General features: G+C 37.6%; 1 long non-coding RNA gene across 1 annotated transcript; it reads left to right on the top strand.

The window, feature by feature from the left end:
- Positions 1 to 1,196: 1,196 nt before the first annotated feature.
- Positions 1,197 to 8,338, top strand: LOC120854005. Its single transcript, XR_005718901.1, has 3 exons — positions 1,197 to 1,257; positions 1,897 to 1,899; positions 8,299 to 8,338. It is a non-coding gene; the product is annotated as an uncharacterized LOC120854005 (long non-coding RNA).
- The last annotated feature ends 13,617 nt before the right edge of the window (positions 8,339 to 21,955 follow it).

The following is a 21,955-nucleotide window of genomic DNA, read 5'->3' as shown; positions in this document are numbered from 1 at the left end:
TTTTAGAACTAATACCCCAAAAAGATGTCCTTTTCATTATAGGGGACTGGAATGCAAAAGTACGAAGTCAAGAGACACCTGGAGTAACAGGCAAATTTGGCCTTGGAATGTGGAATGAAGCAGGGCAAAGACTAATAGAGTTTTGCCAAGAAAATGCACACACATAGCAAACATCCTCTTCCAACAAAACAAGAGAAGACTCTACACATGGACATCACCAGATGGTCAACACTGAAATCAGATTGATTATATTCTTTGAAGCCAAAGATGGACAAGCTCTATACAGTCAACAAAAACAAGACAAGGAGCTGACTGTGGCTCAGATCATGAACTTCTTATTACCAAATTCAGACTTAAATTGAAGAAAGTAGGGAAAACCGCTAGACCATTCAGGTATGACCTAAATCAAATCCCTTATGATTATACAGTGGAAGTGAGAAACAGATTTAAGGGCCTAGATCTGATAGATAGAGTGCCTGATGAACTATGGCATGAGGTTGGTGACATTGTACAGGAGTCAGGGATCAAGACCATCTCCAAGGAAAAGAAATGCAAAAAAGCAAAATGTCTGTTTTGGGAGGCCTTACAAATAGCTGTGAAAAGAAGAGAGGCAAAAAACAAAGGAGAAAAGGAAAGATATAAGCATCTGAATGCAGAGTTCCAAAGAATAGCACGAAGAGATAGGAAAGCCTTCTTCAGCGATCAACGCAAAGAACTAGAGGAAAACAACAGAATGGGAAAGACTAGAGATCTTTTCAAGAAAATTAGAGATACCAAGGGAATATTTCATGCAAAGATGAACTCGATCAAGGACATTAATGGGTTGGACCTAGCAGAAGCAGAAGATGTTAAGAAGAGGTGGCAAGAATACACAGAAGATCTGTACAAAAAAAGATCTTCATGACCCAGATAATCAGGATGGTGTGATCACTCATCTAGAGCCAGATATCCTGGAATGTGAAGTCAAGTGGGCCTTAGAAAGCATCACTATGAACAAAGCTAGTGGAGGTGATGGAATTCCAGTTGAGCTGTTTCAAATCCTGAAAGATGATGCTGTGAAAGTGCTGCACTCAATATGTCACCAAATTTGGAAAACTCAGCAGTGGCCACAGTACTGGAAAAGATAATTTTTTATTCCAATCCCAAAGAAAGGCAATGCCAAAGAATGCTCAAACTACCACACAATTGCACTCATCTCACATGCTAGTAAAGTAATGCTCAAAATTCTCCAAGCCAGGCTTCAGCAACACATGAACCGTGAACTTCCTGATGTTCAAGCTGGTTTTAGAAAAGGCGGAGGAACCAGAGATCAAATTGCCAACATCCACTGGATCATGGAAAAAGCAAGAGAGTTCCACAAAAACATCAACTTCTGCTTTATTGACTATGCCAAAGCCTTTGACTGTGTGGATCACAAGAAACTGTGGAAAATTCTGAAAGAGATGGGAATACCAGACCACCTAACCTGCCTCTTGAGAAATCTGTATGGAGGTCAGAAAGCACCAGTTAGAACTGGACATGGAACAACAGACTGGTTTCAAATAGGAAAAGGAATATGTCAAGGTGGCATATTGTCACCCTGCTGATTTAACTTATATGCAGAGTAGATCATGAGAAACACTGGACTGGAAGAAACACAAACTGGAATCAAGATTAGCAGGAGAAATATCCATAACCTTAGATATGCAGAGGACACCACCTTTATGGCAGAAAGTGAAGAGGAGCTAAAAAGCCTCTTGATGAAAGTGAAAGAGGAGAGCGAAAAAGTTGGCTTAAAGCTCAACATTCAGAAAACGAAGATCATGGCATCCGGTCACATCACTTCATGGGAAATAGCTGGGGAAACAGTGGAAACAGTGTCAGACTTTATGTTTTGGGGCTCCAAAATCACTACAGATGGTGATTGCAGCCATGAAATTAAAAGACGCTTACTCCTTGGAAGAAAAGTTATGACCAACATAGATAGCATATTCAAAAGCAGAGACATTACTTTGCCAACTAAGGTCTGTCTAGTCAAGGCTATGGTTTTTCCAGTAGTCATGTATGGATGTGAGAGTTGGACTGTGGAGAAGGCTGAGCGCCGAAGAATTGATGCTTTTGAACTGTGGTGTTGGAGAAGACTCTTGTGAGTCCCTTGGACTGTAAGGAGATCCAACCAATCCATTCTGAAGGAGATCAGCCCTGGGATTTCTTTGGAAGGAATGATGCTAAAGCTGAAACTCCAGTACTTTGGCCACCTGATACGAAGAGCTGACTCAACGGAAAAGACTGATGCTGGGAGGGATTGGGGGCAGGAGGAAAAGGGGATGACAGAGGATGAGATGGCTGAATGTCATCACTGACTCGATGGACGTGAGTCTGAGTGAATTCTGGGAGTTGGTGATGGACAGAGAGGCCTGGCGTGCTGCGATTGATGGGGTCACAAACAGTCGGACAGGATTGAGCAACTGAACTGTCAGATTTTGGTTTTAGGGTGATGCTGGCCTCATAGAATGAGTTTGGAAGTTTACCTTCCTCTGCAATTTTCTGGAAGAGTTTGAGTAGGATAGGTGTTAGCTCTTCTCTAAATTTTTGGTAGAATTCAGCTGTGAAGCCATCTGGACCTGGGCTTTTGTTTGCTGGAAGTTTTATGGTTACAGTTTCAATTTCCGTGATTGTGATGGGGCTGTTAAGATTTTTTATTTCTTCCTGGTTCAGTTTTGGAAAGTTGTACTTCTCTAAGAATTTGTCCATTTCTTCCAAGTTGTCCATTTTATTGGCATATAATTGCTAATAGTAGTCTCTTATGATCCTTTGTATTTCTGTGTTGTCTGTTGTGAGCTCTCCATTTTCATTTCTAATTTTATTGATTTGATTTTTCTCCCTTTGTTTCTTGGTGAGTCTGGCTAATGGCGTGCCAATTTTTTATCCTCTCAAAGAACCAGCGTTTGGCTTTGTTGATTTTTGCTATGGTCTCTTTTGTTTCTTTTGCATTTATTTCTGCCCTAATTTTTAAGATTTCTTTCCTTCTACTAACCCTGTGGTTCTTCATTTCTTCCTTTTCTAGTTGCTTTAGTTAGGTTATTTATTTGACCTTTTTGTTGTTTCTTGAGGTATGCCTGTATTGCTATGAACCTTCCCCTTAGCACTGCTTTTACAGTTTCCCACAGGTTTTGGGTTGTTTTCATTTTCATTAGTTTCTATGCACATTTTGATTTCTTTTTTTATTTCTTTTGTGATTTGTTGGTTATTGAGCAGCATGTTTTTTAGCCTCCATATGTTGGAATTTTTAATAATTTCTCTCCTGTAATTGATGTCTAATCTTACTGCATTGTGGTCAGAAAAGATGCTGGAATGATATCAATTTTTTTTTTTAATTTACCAATGCTAGATTTATGGCCCAGGATATGATCTATCTTGGAGAATGTTCCATGTGTGCCTGAGAAAAAGGTGAAATTCATTGTTTTGGGGTGAAATATCCTAGATATATCAGTTAGGTCTAACTAGTCTATTGTATCATTTAAAGTTTGTGTTTCCTTGTTAATTTTCTGTTTAGTTGATCTATCCATAGTTTGAGTGGGGTATTAAAATTTCCCACTGCTATTGTGTTATTGTTAATTTCCCCTTTCATACTTGTTAGCGTTTGTCTTACATATTGCCGTGCTCCTATGTTGGGTGCATATAATTTATAATTGTTATATCTTCTTCTTGGATTGATCCTTTGATCTTTATGTAGTGGCCTTCTTTGTCTCTTTTCACAGCCTTTGTTTTAAAGTCTATTTTATCGGATATGAGTATTGCTACTCCTGCTTTATTTTGGTCTCTATTTGCATGGAATATCTTTTCCCAGCCCTTCACTTTCAGTCTGTATGTGTCCCTTGTTTAGAGGTGGGTCTCTTGTAGACAACATATATAGGGGTCTTGTTTTTGTATCCATTCAGCCAGTCTTTGTCTTTTGGTTGGGGCATTAAACCCATTTATGTTTAAGGTAATTATTGATAAGTAAGATCTCATTGCTATTTACTTTATTGTTTTGGGTTCGAGTTTATACACCCTTTTTGTGTTTCCTGTCTAGAGAAGATCCTTTAGCATTTGTTGGAGAGCTGGTTTGGTGGTGCTGAATTCTCTCAGCTTTTGCTTGACTGTAAAGCTTTTGATTTCTCCTTCATATTTGAATGAGATCCTTGATGGGTACAGTAATCTGGGTTATAGGTTATTTTCTTTCATCACTTTAAGTATGTCTTGACATTCCCTCCAGGCCTGAAGAGTTTCTATTGAAAGATCAACTGTTATCCTTAGGGGAATCCACTTGTGTGTTATTTGTTGTTTTTCCCTTGCTGCTTATTATATTTGTTCTTTGTGTTTGATCTTTGTTAATTTGATTGATATGTGTCTTGGGGTGTTTCGCCTTGGGTTTATCCTGTTTGGAACCCTCTGGGTTTCTTGGACTTGGGTGATTATTTCCTTCCCCATTTTAGGGAAGTTTTCGACTATTATCTCAAGTATTTTCTCATAGTTTTTCTTTTTGTCTTCTTCTTCTAGGACTTCTATGATTCGAATGTTGGGGCATTTAACATTGTCCCAGAGGTCTCTGAGATTGTCCTCATTTCTTTTAATTCGTTTTCCTTTTTTCTTCTCTGATTCATTTATTTCTACCATTCTATCTTCTACCTCACTGATTGTCTGCCTTCATTATTCTACTATTTGTTCCCTCCAGAGTGTTTTTTATCTCATTTATTGCATTATTCATAATATATTGACTCCTTCTTATTTCTTCTAGGTCCTTGTTAAACCTTTCTTGCATCTTCTCAATCCTTGTCTCCAGGCTATTTATCTGCGATTCCATTTTTATTTCAAGATTTTGGATCATTTTCACCATCATTATTCTGAATTCTTTATCAGGTAGATTCCCTCTCTCTTCCTCTTTTGTTTGGTTTGGTGGGCATTTATCCTGTTCCTTTACCTGCTGGATATTCCTCTGTCTCTTTGTCTTGTTTATATTGCTGTATTTGTGGTGGCCTTTCTGTATTCTGGCAGTTTGTGAAGTTATCTTTATTGTGGAGTTTCTTCACTGTGGGTGGGGTTGTATGGGTGGCTTGTCAAGGTTTCCTGGTTAGGGAAGCTTGTGTCGGTGTTCTGGTGGGTAAAGCTGGATTTCTTCTCTCTGGAGTGCAATGAAGTGTCCAGTAATGAGTTATGAGATGTCAGTGGGTTTGGAGTGACTTTGGGCAGCCTGTATATTGAAGCTCAGGGCTGTGTTCCTGTGTTGCTGGAGAATTTGTGTGGTATGTCTTGCTCTGGAACTTGTTGGCCCTTGGGTGGTGCTTGGTTTCAGTGTAGGTATGGAGGTGTTTAATAAGCTCCTGTTGATTAATGTTCCCTGGAGTCAGGAGTTCTCTGGTGTTCTCAGGATTTGGATTTAAGCCTCCTGCTTCTGGTTTCCAGTCTTATTTTTACAGTAGTCTCAAGACTTCTCCATCTATACAGAATCATTGATAAAATATCTAGGCTAAATATGAAAAGTTTCTCGACAGTGAGGGACACCAAGAGAGGTTCACAGAGTTACATGGAGAAGCTAAGAGGGAGGAGGAAGGTAGAGGTGACCAGGATGAGACGAGGGGGAATCAAAAGAGGCGAGAGCAAGCTAGCCAGTAATCACTTCTTTATGTGCACCCACAGTCTGGACTGCTCAGAGATCTTCATGGAGTTATACAGAGAAGAGAAGAGGAAGGAAGGAGACAAGGTAGCCAGGAGGATAAAGGGAGGAATCAAAAGGAGAGAGACACATCCAGCTAGTAATCAGTTCCCTAAGTGTTCTCCACTATCTGGAACACACACAGAGATTCATAGATTTGAGTAAAGAAGAGAAGGGGGAGGGAGGAGATAGAGGCGACCTGGTGGAGAAAAAGGAGGGTCCAAAGGGGGAGAGAGCAGTCAAGCCAGTAATCTCCCTCCCAAGTAAAAATGGGTACTGAAGATTGGGTTCTTAAAGGTACAAAATTTATAACAAATACCAAAAACTAAAAATTAAAAATCTAGAGTAGAGGTTGGATTTTCAAAAATACAATATTAAAGAAAAAAAAGTCACAAAAATTATAATATATATATATAGTTTGCTTTAAAAAATAGGTTCTCTTTTTTTTTTCAAAGTAATAGTAGGTTATAAAAATGAAAATTAAAGGAGTAATAGAAGACTTAAAAATTAAAAATAAAATTTTAATTAAAGAATGATAGTAAAATTAGTAAAAATATATCTAGGACTTTCTCTGGTGTTGTTGTGGGCAGTGTGAGGTCAGTTCATTTTCGGATAGTTCCTTGATCTGGCTTATATTTCTCAAGAGCTATACGCCCCTTCCTATGTAGTCAGTACTAACTACAGGGTTTTAATCTATTTCACCTGTCACTTCCAAGGCAGTTCCCTCTGTTTAGCTTCTTCTGTTTGCTGGTCTCTTCAGTGTCTAATTACCACCCTGACGCAAGGGGTGCAGTGGTGGACACTTTTTCGGGCTCACTTGTTCAGGCGTGCTGTGGGAAGGGAGGAACGCTGCAAAGAAATAACACTGGCGTGTGATCGCATTGTCTCGGCCACACTGGGTTTGCCCCCGCTCATGGTGTGTGCACTTTCCCTGTCTACACTGCTTAGGCTCTAGGTTGCTCTGCTGGGAACTGTCTGAGGCCAGCCCTGGGTTGTATGCACTTCCCAGGTCTAAGCCGCTCAGGTTCAGGTACTCGGGTAGTCCTCAGAGGTGCAGACTTGGTTGGGCATGTGTTTTGTGCCCTTCCCAGATCTGAGCAGCTCAGGTGATCAGGTGTTTGGCGAGCACAGTCTCTGCGACTTATCACCTCTCCCAGCCCTGCTGCTCGGTTTTCTGGATGTACAACCAGCGCACACTCTCAGGCAGATGTTGACTGTCCAGAATCCCAAGAAGTCTTGGTTAGCAATGAAGCCTGCTTGCAGTTTGATATATAATGCCTCTCCGGGGCTGTGATTACCCCCTTCCAGCTCTGGCTGCCCTTGCCTGCCTGTCTCTGGAGGAGGATAGGCTGGTTTGCAGCCAGCTAGCTCTGCTCAGTCCTTTGTTTTGTGAGTGCTCTGACAGTGTCTTAGGTTAGGGCTTTTTGCGTGGTAGCTATCCCACAGTCCGGTTTGCTAGCACAAGTTAGTTTCCTCCAATTGCCCTCGGGGCATTCAGGTCCCATCCTTACTCTAAGCAATGCAGCCCGTGCCTCCCTGCCCAGCCCCTGCTTGCTAGTGGCGGATGCAGGTGTCTGCGCTGCTTCTCCACTGGAGGAGTTACCACTGGGCACATAATCTGTGGGTTTTAATTATTTATTTTTCATCCAGATTATGTTGCCCTCCGTGGTTCCACGGCTCACCACAGACTCGACAGTGAGAATGTTTCCTGGTGTTTGGAAACTTCTCTCTTTTTTAAGACTCCCTTCCCAGGACAGAGCTCTGTCCCTACCTCTTTTGTCTCTTTTTTGTCTTTTATATTTTTTTCCTACCTCCTTTCAAAGACAATGGGCTGCTTTTCTGGGTGCCTGATGTCCTCTGGTGGCATTCAGTTGTTTTGTGGAATTTATTCACTGTTCAAATGTTCTTTTGATGAATTTGTGGGGGAGAAAATGGTCTTCTCATCCTAGTCCTCTGCCATTTTAGGGCCGCCTCCAAAATGATGCTTTCAAGCTGTGGTGCTGGAGAAGACTCTTAAGAGTCCCTTGGACAGCAAGAAGATCAAAGTAGTCAATACTAAATAAAATCAACCCTGAATTATTCATTGGAAAGACTGATGCTGAAGCTGAAGTTCCAATACTTTGGCCACCTAATGCAAAGGGCTGACTCATTGGAAAAAAAACACGATGCAAGGAAATATTGACAGCAAGAGGAGAAGGGGGCGACAGAGAATGAGATGGTTTGATGGCATTATTGACTCAATAGACATGACTTTGAGCAAACTATGGGAGATGGTGATGGACTGGGAAGCCTGGTGTGCTGCAGTCCATGGGGGTCACAAAGCGTCAGACAAGACTTAGCAACTAAGCAAGATATCAATATCAATTATTATTATTTTTTTTTACAGAAGATACTGTGATATAGACTAAATGCAGAAGACCCAGATTTGATCCCTGGATTGGATAGGTACTCTGGAGAAAGCAACGGCTACCCAATCCAGAATTCTCCCCTGTAGAATTCCATGGACAGAGGAGCCTGCCGGGCTTTAGTCCATGGAGCTGTAAAGAGTCAGATGTGACTGAGCTACCAACATTTTTGAATGCTCGAAATTCTCTAAGTTAGGCTTCAACAGTACATGAACTGAGAACTTCCAGATGTTCAAGCTGGATTTAGAAAAGCAGAGGACCCAGAGATCAAATTGCCAACATCTGTTTGGTCATAGAAAAAGCAAGAGAATTCCAGAAGGACATCTACTTCTGCTTCATTGACTATGCTAAAGCCTTTGACTGTGTGGATCACAACAAACCATGGAAAATTCTTAAGAGATAGGAATACCAAACCACCTTACCTGCCTCCTGAGAAATTTGTATGCAGGTCAAGAAGCAACAGTTAGAGCCTGACATGAAACAACAGACTGGTTCCAAGGCTGTATATTTACAACCTGCATATTTAACTTATATGCAGAGTACGTAATGCAAAATGCCTGGCTGGATGAAGCACAAGCTGGAATCAAGATCCCTGGGAGAAATATCAATAACCTCAGATATGCAGATGACATCACCCTTATGGCAGGAAGTGAAGAGAAATTAAAGGGCTTCTTGGTGGGAAAGGAGATTGAAAAGCTGGCTGAACAACAAAGCATTCATAAAACTAAGATCATGGCATATGGTCCCATCACTTCATTGCAAATAAATAGGCAAACAATGGAAACGGTGACAGACTTTATTTTCTTGGGCTCCAAAATCACTGTAGATGGTGACTGTAGTCATGAAATCAACAGACTGTTGCTCCTTGGAATAAATGCTATGACAAACCTAGATGGCATATTAAAAAGCAGAGACATTACTTTGTCAACAAAGGTCCATCTAGTCAAGGCTATGGTTTTTATAGTAGTCATGTATTGATGTGAAAGTTGGACCATAAAGAAAACTGAGTGTTGAAGAATTGATACTTTTGAACTATGGTGTTGGAAAAGACTCTGAGAGTCCCTTAGACTGAAAGGCGATTAAACCAGTAAATTCTAAAGGAAATAAATCCTGAATATTTATTGAAAGGACGCATGCTGAAGCTGAAGCCCCAATACTTTGGCCACCTAATGTGAAGAACTGACTCACTGGACAATACCCTGATGCTGGGAAAGATTGACGGCAGACGGAGAAGGGGATGACAGAAGATGAGGTGGTTGGATGCCATCACTGACTCCATGGACGTAAGTTTGAGCAAGTTCCAGAGTTGGTTATGGACAGCAAAGCCTGGCATGCTGCAGTCCAAGGGATCACAAAGAATCAGACATGACTGAGTCACAAAACTGAAGTAACACTTACTTACAATAGAAGTACAAAGGCCATTTAAAATGTTTAACAATAGAAGGTACAAAGGCCATTTAAAATGTTTAACAATAGAAGGTACAAAGGCCATTTAAAAAGTATAACAAAGTTTTGATTAGGAAAAAAAAAAAACTGAGGACAGGTTCTGTTAGACACAGTATTAATGTAAGAACTTCAAATTTTAAGATAAATACAAGAAGCATAAAATACTTTATAAAAAATGTTTTAGTCCACAAGGAGAATATGCAGCACTAGTTGATTAAAATGCCATCTGTTCATTCTTCTAAAATCACAATGCTTTGTATGGCTAAGGAAGAAAAGTTAGTAAAATTTCATGGATGTTAATTGGTCCCTCTTAGCATCTAAGAATAGTTTCAAAGTAAACCTTGGAGTGTTTTGTACTGTGGATGAGAAGAACAAACTATAGTACTAATGTTTAGTGTGCTGAACATATTGAAACCGCACTTTGAATAGATGTGGGTGTGTATTGGTACTTTAAAATTTTATACTATTCTCTGTATATTAACAGACATTTTCATCAAATTCAATACCTTTTTCTTATTCCCTTCAAAAAAGAAATGTTATTTTAATGATTACAGTGTAGTCTGAATTTCACACCTGCAGGATATTGTATGCATTCAAATATAGCTACATTTTTCATAATTACTCTTTGTCTTTTGACGTTTTTAAATCTTATTTTAAATTTGTATATTACAATTCCCCAAATAAGCCTTTCTACTGGTAAGTTTTAAGTTAAAATTCCCTCTATTACTTTTGATGTTGTAGTATTATTGATTTAGTGGCACTACTCTAATTATATTGCTTTATTCGCTAGGTGATCTTTATTGAAATTTTAATAAAAAGAATATTTTAATAGAAATGATATTTTTCTTGATTATAATTTTGCATTTTTTTGGCTGGAGGTTTTTTTTTGTATTATTCTAAGGAAAAAGAGAGATACTGTATCATAATCATAAAACAATTTAAAATTCTAATATAGCATATATTTTGTTAATATAAAATAAGTTACCATATGCAAGCAGGGGTATTGTCAGCAATGATTATATCATATATATTTTCTACTTCATGTAGAAATTACTGATTATTGATGCTATTAATCCTGGTCCAAAATAAATGGTCTTTATTAAAGTCTGGATTTTGGAGGGGATGATTATTAAAATAAGTTTTCTGTTTGTGCAGAAATATATTATTAAAATATTTTCTATATAATATTTATAAATTTATAATTTTCTATATAATATTTAATATATTATTAAAATATTTCCTTAGATATGTTTTTTGGCTTAATAATATAGTCTCTAAAATTAGTATGTTTGAAGTATGATTTTTATAATAGAAAAGTTTATATGAATGAGTATTAATATTAAGCAACATATGACTATGATCAGTTGGCTGTTCTCATCCTAACTTCTAGTCTTAACCTGCAGTATCTGATGCAATTTACTTGCTCCTCCTTAACATACTTTTGCTACTGTTCTCTCAGAAACCTCAGAATCTACTGATCTTTTTCTCTCACTCCACATATCCAATCTATCAACAAATCCTGTTGGAATGCCTTCAAAATAGATTCAATTTCTGACTACATCTTATTTCTTCCACTAGTCTAGCCTTTAACATCTGAATTATTTCAAGCATATTCAAACATATTTCTCTTATCTACTCTTTACCTACCTTCAATTTCATCCATGTGTAGTTTAAATAGAATAATCCAGAGTAACCTTTTGAAACTTAAATTGACCTTCATACCATTGTCCTCACTGCCCTGAAGTGACTGTATATTTTTTTCACAGTAAAAAAATGAATTCCTTTAAGGACTCTGTAGGACTTTACCCTGGAGAAGGCAATGGCACCCCACTCCAGTACTCTTGCCTGGAAAATCCCATGGACAGAGGAGCCTGGCAGGCTGCAGTCCCTGGGGTCACTAGGAGTTGGACACGACTGAGCGACTTCACTTTCACTTTCACTTTCTCTTTCATGCATTGGAGAATGAAATGGCAACCCGCTCCAGTGTTCTTGCCTGGAGAATCCCAGGGACAGGGGAACCTGGTGGGCTGCCGTCTATGGGGTCGCACAGAGTCGGACATGACTGAAGAGACTTAGCAGCAGCAGGACTTTACACAGTCTGAAGCGTGTGTGCTCCTACTCTGTGACCCCATGGACTGTAGCCAGCTGGGCTCCTCCATCCATGTGATTTTCCAGGCAAGAATACTGAAGTGGGTTGCTATTTCCTAATCCAGGGGATCTTCCCAACCCAGGGATCAGACTGAGTCCCAGAATCTCTGGCATAGGCAGCCCAATTCTTTACCACTAGTGCCACCTGGAAAGCCCACCTACATAATCTGGTTCCTGTTCATTTGCTATTGTATCTACATTAGACTCATTAGACTCTGCTCTCTCTCTGTTCCAGACCCTATTGCTGCTGCTTCTGCTGCTAAGTCGCTTCAGTCATGTCCAACTCTTAGTGCCTCCATGAACTGCAGCCTACCAGGCTCCTCCGTCCATGGGATTTTCCAGGCAAGAGTACTGGAGTGGGTTGTCATTGCCTTCTCTGCCAGACCATACTAGCCTCCTGCTATCCTAAACAAACAAAATACATTATGTATATTCCATTTAGGAATACTTTCCTTTTAGCTATTGTGTGAGTCAATTCATGCTGCCATAACAAAAATACCAGGGGTTGAATGGCTTATCAGTAACAAAACTTTTTTTCTCATAGTTTTGGAGCGTGGCAAGACTGAGATCAAGGTGCCAGCAGATTTGATATCTTCTGAAAGCCAGCTTTCTGGTTCCTAGTCATCTTCTTGCTGTGGAAAAGAGCTAGTTAGCCCTCTGGGTCTCTTTTATGAGGGACGACTATATGGAAAGGATTCGTCATATAGGAAGGAATTTGCTATATAGGAAGGAATCACTAATTCCATTCCTGAGAACTCTCCCTTCATGACTGACTCTCAAAAACCCTGCCTCCAAGTACCATCCTATTGGAGATTAATATTTGAACATATGAATTTTTGGGGGGGATTCAATCTATATTATTTATATACAATCCTAAACACATTTGGCACCAAGATAAACAAAGAAATGCCTTAACCTAAAGACTGTTTCTAACATAAACCAGCAAGGAAAAGGAAAAGTTCCAGAACATGGGGTGTCATTGCCTTCTCCGTAGCAGCAAGGACTGTTTCCAACATAAACCAGCAAGGAAAAGGAAAAGTTCCAGAACATAGGGTTTTTTATTTTATTTTTTTAAGTGCTAGAGGTTTTCTAACATAGAAAGTTTTTGAAATATCAAGGAATATTGAAATGAGAGAGTGAGTTCTTAAAAACAATTTATATTGTGACATTTATAAATCATAAATGTAGAAGAAGAAAGAAAGACATCACTCTAAAAAAGGTCAAAACAAATATCTGGAAGAATAAATTTAGATAAACACATTCTCAGTAAAGAATGTTAAATTTTGGTGAGCTGTAGGAATGTCTATGTCTATCTTTATCTTACATATAGTATACATGTATAGGGACATATGTGTATAAACATACAGATCAAAAGGAAAAATGAATAAAATCTGCAGCATAGATTCTGAAGAGCTAAGGGTAACAATATCGATCTGAGAAGATGTCTTTATAAACAGTATCGTTCTTTAATTAATAACATTATTTCATTCATAATAAATTATATATATATTATAATCTAAAATTATATAAGGAATTCTCACACTCAAAATTATTATGTTTAAAAATATAATAGTATAATATCCAATATAGTCAAGAAACTGAAGCCCCATCCATTATCACTACTACTATATACTATTAATCAGAAAATTTCATCTTACACAAAATTCCAAATTTTGTATAAGTTAACTCTTCCATTTTTTAATTATGTTCCATGTACGGTGAATTTTTCAATCCTCAGAAAAGTCCTGTTCTGTATCAGGTTCCCACTTCTTTCTCAAAACTGACATTTTAGGTCATATACTTGACATATTCCTGTCTGCCTATTATTAGCTATCCCATCACTGTTAATTTCTTCCATAATATAAGAACTGCTTATGTTTTATTATTTATTTATCACTAACTTTTTTTCTAAGTCACTCCCAAATTAAAATATGCATATTCAGGCAAATATTTAGTCATTGTTTGACTTCTCTCTACATATTTTCTCCCTCATTTAAGACAGTCTACTTTATTTTGATTCCAATTTACTTCTATAGTGCTCAGGTACACTTGCCATGTGGAAGCTGGGAGAAAAAGGTCCCTTCTTGCATGATTATCTGTAAGTTATGTCTGTAAATTTTCATATTCTTAATTCTAATTACCCATCATTGTGTCCTCCAGTACTGGGCCCCTTAAAGACTGTTCTTTTATCCAAGGTTGTCCAAATAATGACCTGGTGATTAACTTCCTCTGGTTCTGAAACTGGCCCTTTTGTATTGTCACATGTTATAATATCCTGTACATAAAAACTGGTTAAATAAATCAAAGATGACATACTCAGTAAAATACTAGATTTTTAGAATGAGGAGGAGGAGGTGAAGAACAAGATGAGCTTGAAGATAGGAAAGGGGAAAGGAGGAGAAAAATAATATTTTTTTGTATCTTAATTTGACTCATCTCCACTCTATACTAAGTTAAAATGTAATGTTTAATATTGTGTACAAACTATACAAAACATTCACAAACATATTTTGGGGGTTTATATTTATCTAGCTCTCTACCTATGCCAGATGACACCACCCTTATGGCAGAAAGTGAAGAGGAACTAAAAAGCCTCTTGATGAAAGTGAAAGTGGAGAGTGAAAAAGTTGGCTTAAAGCTCAACATTCAGAAAACGAAGATTATGGCATCTGGTCCAATCACTTCATGGGAAATAGATGGGGAATCAGTGGAAACAGTGTCATACTTTATTTTGGGGGGGCTCCAAAATCACTGCAGATGGTGACTGCAGCCATGAAATTAAAACACGCTTACTTCTTGGAAGAAAAGTTATGACCAACCTAGATAACACATTCAAAAGCAGAGACATTACTTTGCCAACAAACGTCCGTCTAGTCAAGGCTATGGTTTTTCCAATAGTCATGTATATATGTGAGAGTTAGACTGTGAAGAAAGCTGAGCACTGAAGAACTGATGCTTTAGAACTGTGGTATTGGAGAAGACTCTTGAGAGTCCCTTGGACTGCAAGGAGATCCAACCAGTCCATTCTGAAGATCAGCCCTGGGATTTCTTTGGAGGAAATGATGCTGAAGCTGAAACTCCAGTACTTTGGCCACCTCATGCGAAGAGTTGACTCATTGGAAAAGACTCTGCTGCTGGGAGGGATTGGGGGCAGGAGGAGAAGGGGACAACAGAGGATGAGATGGCTGGATGGCATCACTGATTCGATGGACGTGAGTCTGAGTGAACTCCAGGAGTTGGTGATGGACAGCGAAGCCTGGCGAGCTGTGATTCATGGGGTTGCAAAAAGTCAGACACGACTGAGCGACTGAACTGAACTGAACTGAACTACCTATGCCTAGAAAGGTAGAAGCTGGGGGGAACACTACATAAGACATACATGTGTAGAACTATTTGTCCAATGTGAAGTTGACTGAGGCTATGGGACTGTTCAATTTCTCACATGTGTCAATACCAACAAAATTGTACTTACCAGGTTTTTAGTAACAATTTTTAAATCTCATTTTAATTTAAGCATTAAAGTCTGTGTGAAATATTGGGTTGCCCAAAAGTTTCATTTGGATTTTTCCATAAGATGATATGGAAAAACCCAAACAAATCTTTTGGCAAACCCAGTCCTACTTTCAGAAGCTTATTAAATATAAGATTAATAAATGGCACATGTTTTTTTGTGACTATCTTGTTCTGTGTACCCTGAGTTTAGGACTTTGCTTAGAGAATAGAAGTTGTTGAAAAAAATTTTAAATGAATGAATGAATATATTTTTGTGAGCAAAAAAAAAAATTACACCCTTGAAAATGGGTAGAATTGGTCAATAGGTTGATAGCAATTTCTATCAAAATATTTTTTTAAGACATAGACAAGCTTACCTTTAAAATTATATGAAAAAAAATTCAATAGCTTAAACAACTTGTAAAAGAACACTGTGAAAAATCATACCTCACAATTTTAAGACATCTATAACAGCTGTATTCAAGACTATGTCAAATGATTAAGTACATAGATCAATGGAAGACAATAGAAAGCCAGAAAGAGACAGACAGTATTACCTCTAAGCCAGCCATTTTTTTTTTTTTTTTACAAAGTTTAAATGTAATTCAATGAAGGAAGTGTAGGTAACCTTTTCAACAAGTTGGTTGAAGCAATTGTACATCCATGGGTGAAAAATAAACCTCAACCTAAGCCTCACACTTTATACAAAAATTGCTCAAAATTGATAGCATATTTAAACATAAACAAAATATTATAAAACTTTCAGAAAGGAAAAAACATAGGAAAAGTCTTGGGCCCAAGGCCTAAGTAAAGAGTTTAAAAAAAAAATAACCCAATAAACTGCACTTCATAAAAGCTAAAACCTTATGCTCAGTGAAAGGCTACATGCAGATGATGACAAGTTACAGACGCTCACATTTTTTGTTTGGATATCATCTTTAAGATACATGCTCAAGATTTCAATTACTGTGTCATGTGGTAAATATGCTTTTGCGTTCATGTCTTAAAGAAACTTTCAATTTTCCAGAATAGCTATGCCAGTTTATATTCACACCAGTATTGTATGTGAGACCCCATTTGTCATCTTCACCAGCATTTCATATAGCTACATTTTAAAAAATTGTATTACATATTCTAATAGGTCCTTAATTATATCTCATTGACTGTTTGTCTTTAATTGTTGTGTTTTTAAATGCTTTATATATTTATATAACATATATAAAACTATATGGTATATATATATATATATAATATTTATATATTTTATGTACAAACCTTTTGCCAGATATGATTTGAAAATATTTTCCTCAAGTCAATAAGAGAGAAGGTTGTGTATGTATGCAAATCTGAGATAGATGAAAACTTTCTGTACTTTTGTTCATTTATGCTTTGGACCTAAAACTGCTCTAAAAAATGAATTTCATTAGTTAAGAAAAAGGGAATGAATCATTGATATAAGCAGTAACTTGATTAATTTCATCAGAATTACTCTGTGTGAAAGTGAAAAAGTGAAAGTGAAGTCGCTCAGTCGTGTCCAACTCTTTGTGACCCCATGGACTGTAGCCTACCAGGCTCCTCCATCCATGGAATTTTCCAGGCAAGAATACTGGAGTGGGTTACCATTTCCTTCTCCAGGGGATCTTCCCAACCCAGGGATCGATTGAACCTGGGTCTCCCACATTGGAGGCAGGCACTTTAACCTCTGAGCCACCAGGGAAGCCCCACACTCTGTGTAAAGCCATTATCAAAAGGTCACATACTACATATATAACTTCATTTATACAACATTCTCATTATGACAAAATTATAGAGATAAAAATAGATCAATCTTGCCAGAGAGGGAGACTTCTCTGGTTGCTCAGATTGTAAAGCATCTTCCTACAGTGTGGGAAACCCAGCTTTGATCCCTGGGTTGGGAAGATCCTCTGGAGAAGGAAATGGTAACTCACTCCAGTACTCTTTCCTGGAAAATCCCATGGATGGAGAAGCCTGGTAGTCTACAGTCCATGGTGGTAAGGAGGGGGTCAGATATAATTCCAGAATGAGCAATCTGAATTGGATCTCCAATACTTCTGGATTTTTATTGTCACTGTAGTTACATGAACCTACATATGTGATAAAAGGTGCAGAATTATGTACACATTATACCAATGCCAATTTCTTCTGACATTGTATTGTAGTTATGTAAAATATAACTTTTAGAGGAAACTGGATAAAAATATGTGGAACTCTCTTTTTTGTAATTCTGAAAATCTACAAAAATTTCAAGACAAAAAGCAGAAAGAAAATAAATCTGTCTTTGATTATGTACCTTCAGTCTAGCCTAAAGACCAAAAGATCTATGCTTTTTAAAACTCTGCTTAGAGATTTTCTGTTTGCTGGTGTGTCAGAGCATCTCAGGGGGTTACCAGGTAGTACTAGTGGTAAAGAACAAACTTACTAATGCAGGAGACTTAAGAGACATGGGTTCAATCCTGGGGTTGGGAAGATTCCCTGGAATAGCAAATGGCAACCCACTTCAGTATTCTTGCCTGGAGTCCCTGGCTAGAGGAGTCTGGCGGGCTATGGTCCATAGGGTCAGAAAGAGTTGGACATGACTAAAACGACTTAGCATGCACACAGACGTTCTCAAAACTATCCCCAGGCAGACTCAGAATTCAACAGAGTTTTACTCATGACTATAGCATATTCAAAAGCAGAGATATTACTTTGCTGACTAAGGTCCATCTAGTCAAGGCTATGGTTTTTCCTGTGGTCATGTATGGATGTGAGAGTTGGACTGTGAAGAAGGCTGAGCGCTGAAGAATTGATGCTTTTGAACTGTGGTGTTGGAGAGAACTTTTGAGAGTCCCTTGGACTGCAAGGAGATCCAACCAGTCCATTCTGAAGATCAGCCCTGGGATGTCTTTGGAAGGAATGATGCTAAAGCTGAAACTCCAGTACTTTGGCCACCTCATGCGAAGAGTTGACTCATTGGAAAAGACTCTGATGCTGGGAGGGATTGGGGGCAGGACGAGAAGGGGATGACAGAGGATGAGATGGCTGGATGGCATCACCAACTTGATGGACGTGAGTCTGAGTGAACTCCGGGAGTTGGTGATGGACAGGGAGGCCTGGTGTGCTGAGATTCATGGGGTCGCAAAGAGTCAGACAAGACTGAGCGACTGAACTGAACTGAACTGATGATTTATTACAACAAAAGAATACAGTGCAAAATCAACAAAGAAAAAAGTCTACTGGAGTAAAGTCTGAAGAAGCCACGGACAATCTCCCAAAGGTCCTTTCCCAGTGAAATCAGCAAGATATGCTTAAAATCCCCAGTAAGTATTTGTGACAACACATGTAAAATGTTGCAAACCAGTCAAGCTCATATAAGAATCATTGCCCTTGGTTTTTACTGGGCCTGGTCACATAAGCTGCATGTGTCTGGATCAATAATTCCAAATCCTGAGAAGTCTCAAGAGCAGGTGTACAGTATAAACCATATTTCTTTCACAAACACTTTTGACACAGTGAATAACTCTTATCAGTAAGAGATGTAGGAACACTCTGAAGTCCGAGTTCATAGATGCCACCGAAGAGCTAACTTTGAAAGTAGGACTTTTCAAAGACAGAAGTTTAGGTCAGCTATGTAACTATTTTCTGCACAGTAAGGTTATACATACTGTAGAATTAAGCAAATAAGTAAATATTTTGACATTATGAGAAACTAATGATCATATTAAAAGATAATGCAAATAGGAATGGGTTGGGTAAGATGGTGATAAATTTTGTGGTGTTGGTTTGTTGTTAAAGATATCAGTATAAACTTCTGATGTATAAAAAAAAAATCTTATCTATCCACTCATCTATCCATCTACCTACCTTCCTACCAATTTATAAACCTATAAATTTATAAATTCTCTGTGTTAAAAGAATTTAAGTGCAAACCCAACTAATAGGAGTGAACACAACTAACAATCATATCTTGCTTTTCAAAATACATTCTCCAATTAAAGGAACAATGAATTTGGGAGAAATAGCTAATTTCAAGGCTGAGGCAGAGAACATATAGAATAAGCCTGGGACTTTTTTTTTTTACTTTTTATTTTTATTTATTTATTTTACTTTACAATATTGTATTGGTTTTGCCATACATCAGCATGAATCTGCCACAGGTATATACATGTTCCTGAACCCCTCTCCCACTTCCCTCTGGGTCGTCTCAGTGGGACTTTTTTTTTTTTTTTTTTTATGAAAAGTAAGAAAATAAATCTGGAGAGAAAGAAAATGCTGAAAAATAAAATGGGAAAAGTCAGTTTGAAATTACCCTCACTGGCCATTTTTGAGTTAACTTTAGGATGAAACTGTATACTAAACATATTGGAATACAGTGGATTATACTAATAGTGATTATTGATAAATTAATAAAAAATAAAAGCAGGTATGAGAATAATTTTTAAAATTTTCCATGCAACCATTTTGCATTCCTGATTCAGTCAAGAATTATCTATGCTAAAACCATCAGTTAAAATTCGGTGGGGAACAGGATGCTTAAACAGTCTCAAATTATCTCCAACATGTCATTTATTAATATATTGACATGAGAGATGCCACCTTAACTGAATATCTCAATGGTCCCCCAACGTGTTGTAGGGACACAATGTATTTCTGTAGAATTCTTGCCAAAAATGCATATCTAATTATGATGAAACAATAAGACCAATTCATATACTCTTGTCAACATGTCAAGTGTCATGTGATATGAAGAAAAGCTAAGGAATTGTTCATGGGGAAATACAGCTAAAGACACGTGAATAAATAAGATGCATTATCCTAGATTGAATCCTTGATTGAAAAAAATTATTCAAAGGAAATTATTCAGATAATTGGCAAAACTGGAGTATGGATATGATTATATCAATGTTAAATTCCCTGAATATATCAATTATACTATAAACATGTGATAGAATGTCCTTGTTTTTGGAGTTATATGCTGAACTATTAAGGGATAATGTGTCATGATGTCTGTATCTTACTCTCAAATGGTTCAGGCAAAGGTGAAAACTATCATAGAGACAAAGGGAGGGGGGAAAGGATATAGAAATACAACAAAATAATTAAAATTGTTGAATACATAGAAACACACATATAGATGTTCACCAAACTATTTTTGCAAACTTTACATAAGTTTGATTATGAGATTTTTTTAAGCAAGCTTTAAATAAAAGAAATTAAGAAATATTTCCTGTAAGAAATTAATTAATCAAAATGAATCTATACACTTGAAATGATACTACACAATGAATATATTGACTGAGCCTAACTCATAGGAATGGAAAGAAAGATATATGACATTGTCATATTATTTTGAAATTATATAAAATTGAACTAGCAGTGAAAATGTTAAGCTACTGCTTTTTACCTGAAAAGAATGTTATCAATTGCTTGAGATTTGTAGTTCTCTCAAATTGTACTGTTTTCATATGAGTAACTTTTGTTTTTATGATATTGAAAGAAGACTCTGATTATAAATAAATCCTTACTAACTGGGGCATAAGATATATGTCACAAGAAGTCTTTAAGAAGGCATCCTGAGAAGCTAAGCCCATAGTATCTTAACATTGGATAAGGCTAGGTGTCTAGGAATCTACAGATAGATCTAAGACCAAATGAAAAATTTACTGGTAAATTTAAATCTTTTCCCATTTAACTGGTAATTGGAGTTTATCGCCCACTAAAGGGGCTTCTTAGGTAAGCACAGAGATCGTCAGAGGTCAGCTTTACCACATTTCATAAATCTTGATAGAAATGTGAAGACAAATATCTCAAAATACTCAAATTTATTACATGGTCACATTTTTTCTCCAAGATTTCTTGCCCAAATAAAAGTATTTCCAATGGGAAAGGATTAATTCTACAGAAAGAAAAATGTAAAAGTTCACCTGTCAGAGTTGGAAAGGGGGAGTGGGCAGTGGGAAGGGCCTCTGTAAGAGTGGTCTTTCTTTGCATCCTCTGGTCCTGTGCACCAAGAACTGTTGGTTCTCTAGTCTACTGTGCCAAACTGAGCTCTGGTCTTTGGCATTAGAAAATATAGAGTGCTTAGGCCATCATATTACTTCATGTCTGGGAGTTCAGTAGCAATTCTCCTGCTCAGACGTTTGTTATAAACAGTTAGCAATGTTCATACACTACACTTTAATAGTACACGTAGATTGAATGTTTGTGTCCTCTTCAAATTCATATGTGGAAATCCTACCTCAGTGTGATAACATTAGAAGGTGGTCTTTGAGAAAGGATTCGGTCATTGGAGGAACCCTTATGATTGAGATTAGTGTCTTTATAAGAGAGACCCCAGAGACCTAGTTCTTCCCTTCTGCAGTGTGAGTTTATGGTGAAAATATATCTGTCTGGAAGGTAGGTTCTCACTGACACCGAATCTACTGTAGCCCTGATCTTGAACTTCCCAGTCTCCCCAGTATGAGAAATAACTTTTTGTCATTTATAAGCTACCCAGTTTGTAATATACCTGAATGGGCTAAGACAGTACATTTAGGTCTCTTCCCACTACCCTGGAATATTGGAACTGGTTGTGAGAGTATGTCACAGAGTGTCTCGTGTAAGCAAATGAATATGTCAGAAGAATGTCAGCACTCAGTATATCCACAGTTTACATACAGCTCAGACAGCAATACAACAAATGCCACAAGAATTACAAGATAAAGCAAAGCATAGCATTCTATTAATCGTTTAATGCCAGAAGTCAGTAGTCTTTAAGGTTTTTAAGTTCCAATCTATTTCTTCATATATA

Source organism: Oryx dammah, unplaced genomic scaffold (assembly GCF_014754425.2).
Source record: "Oryx dammah isolate SB20612 unplaced genomic scaffold, SCBI_Odam_1.1 HiC_scaffold_27, whole genome shotgun sequence".
Lineage (NCBI taxonomy): Eukaryota > Metazoa > Chordata > Mammalia > Artiodactyla > Bovidae > Oryx > Oryx dammah.
This window is presented reverse-complemented; position numbering and strand designations above follow the sequence as displayed.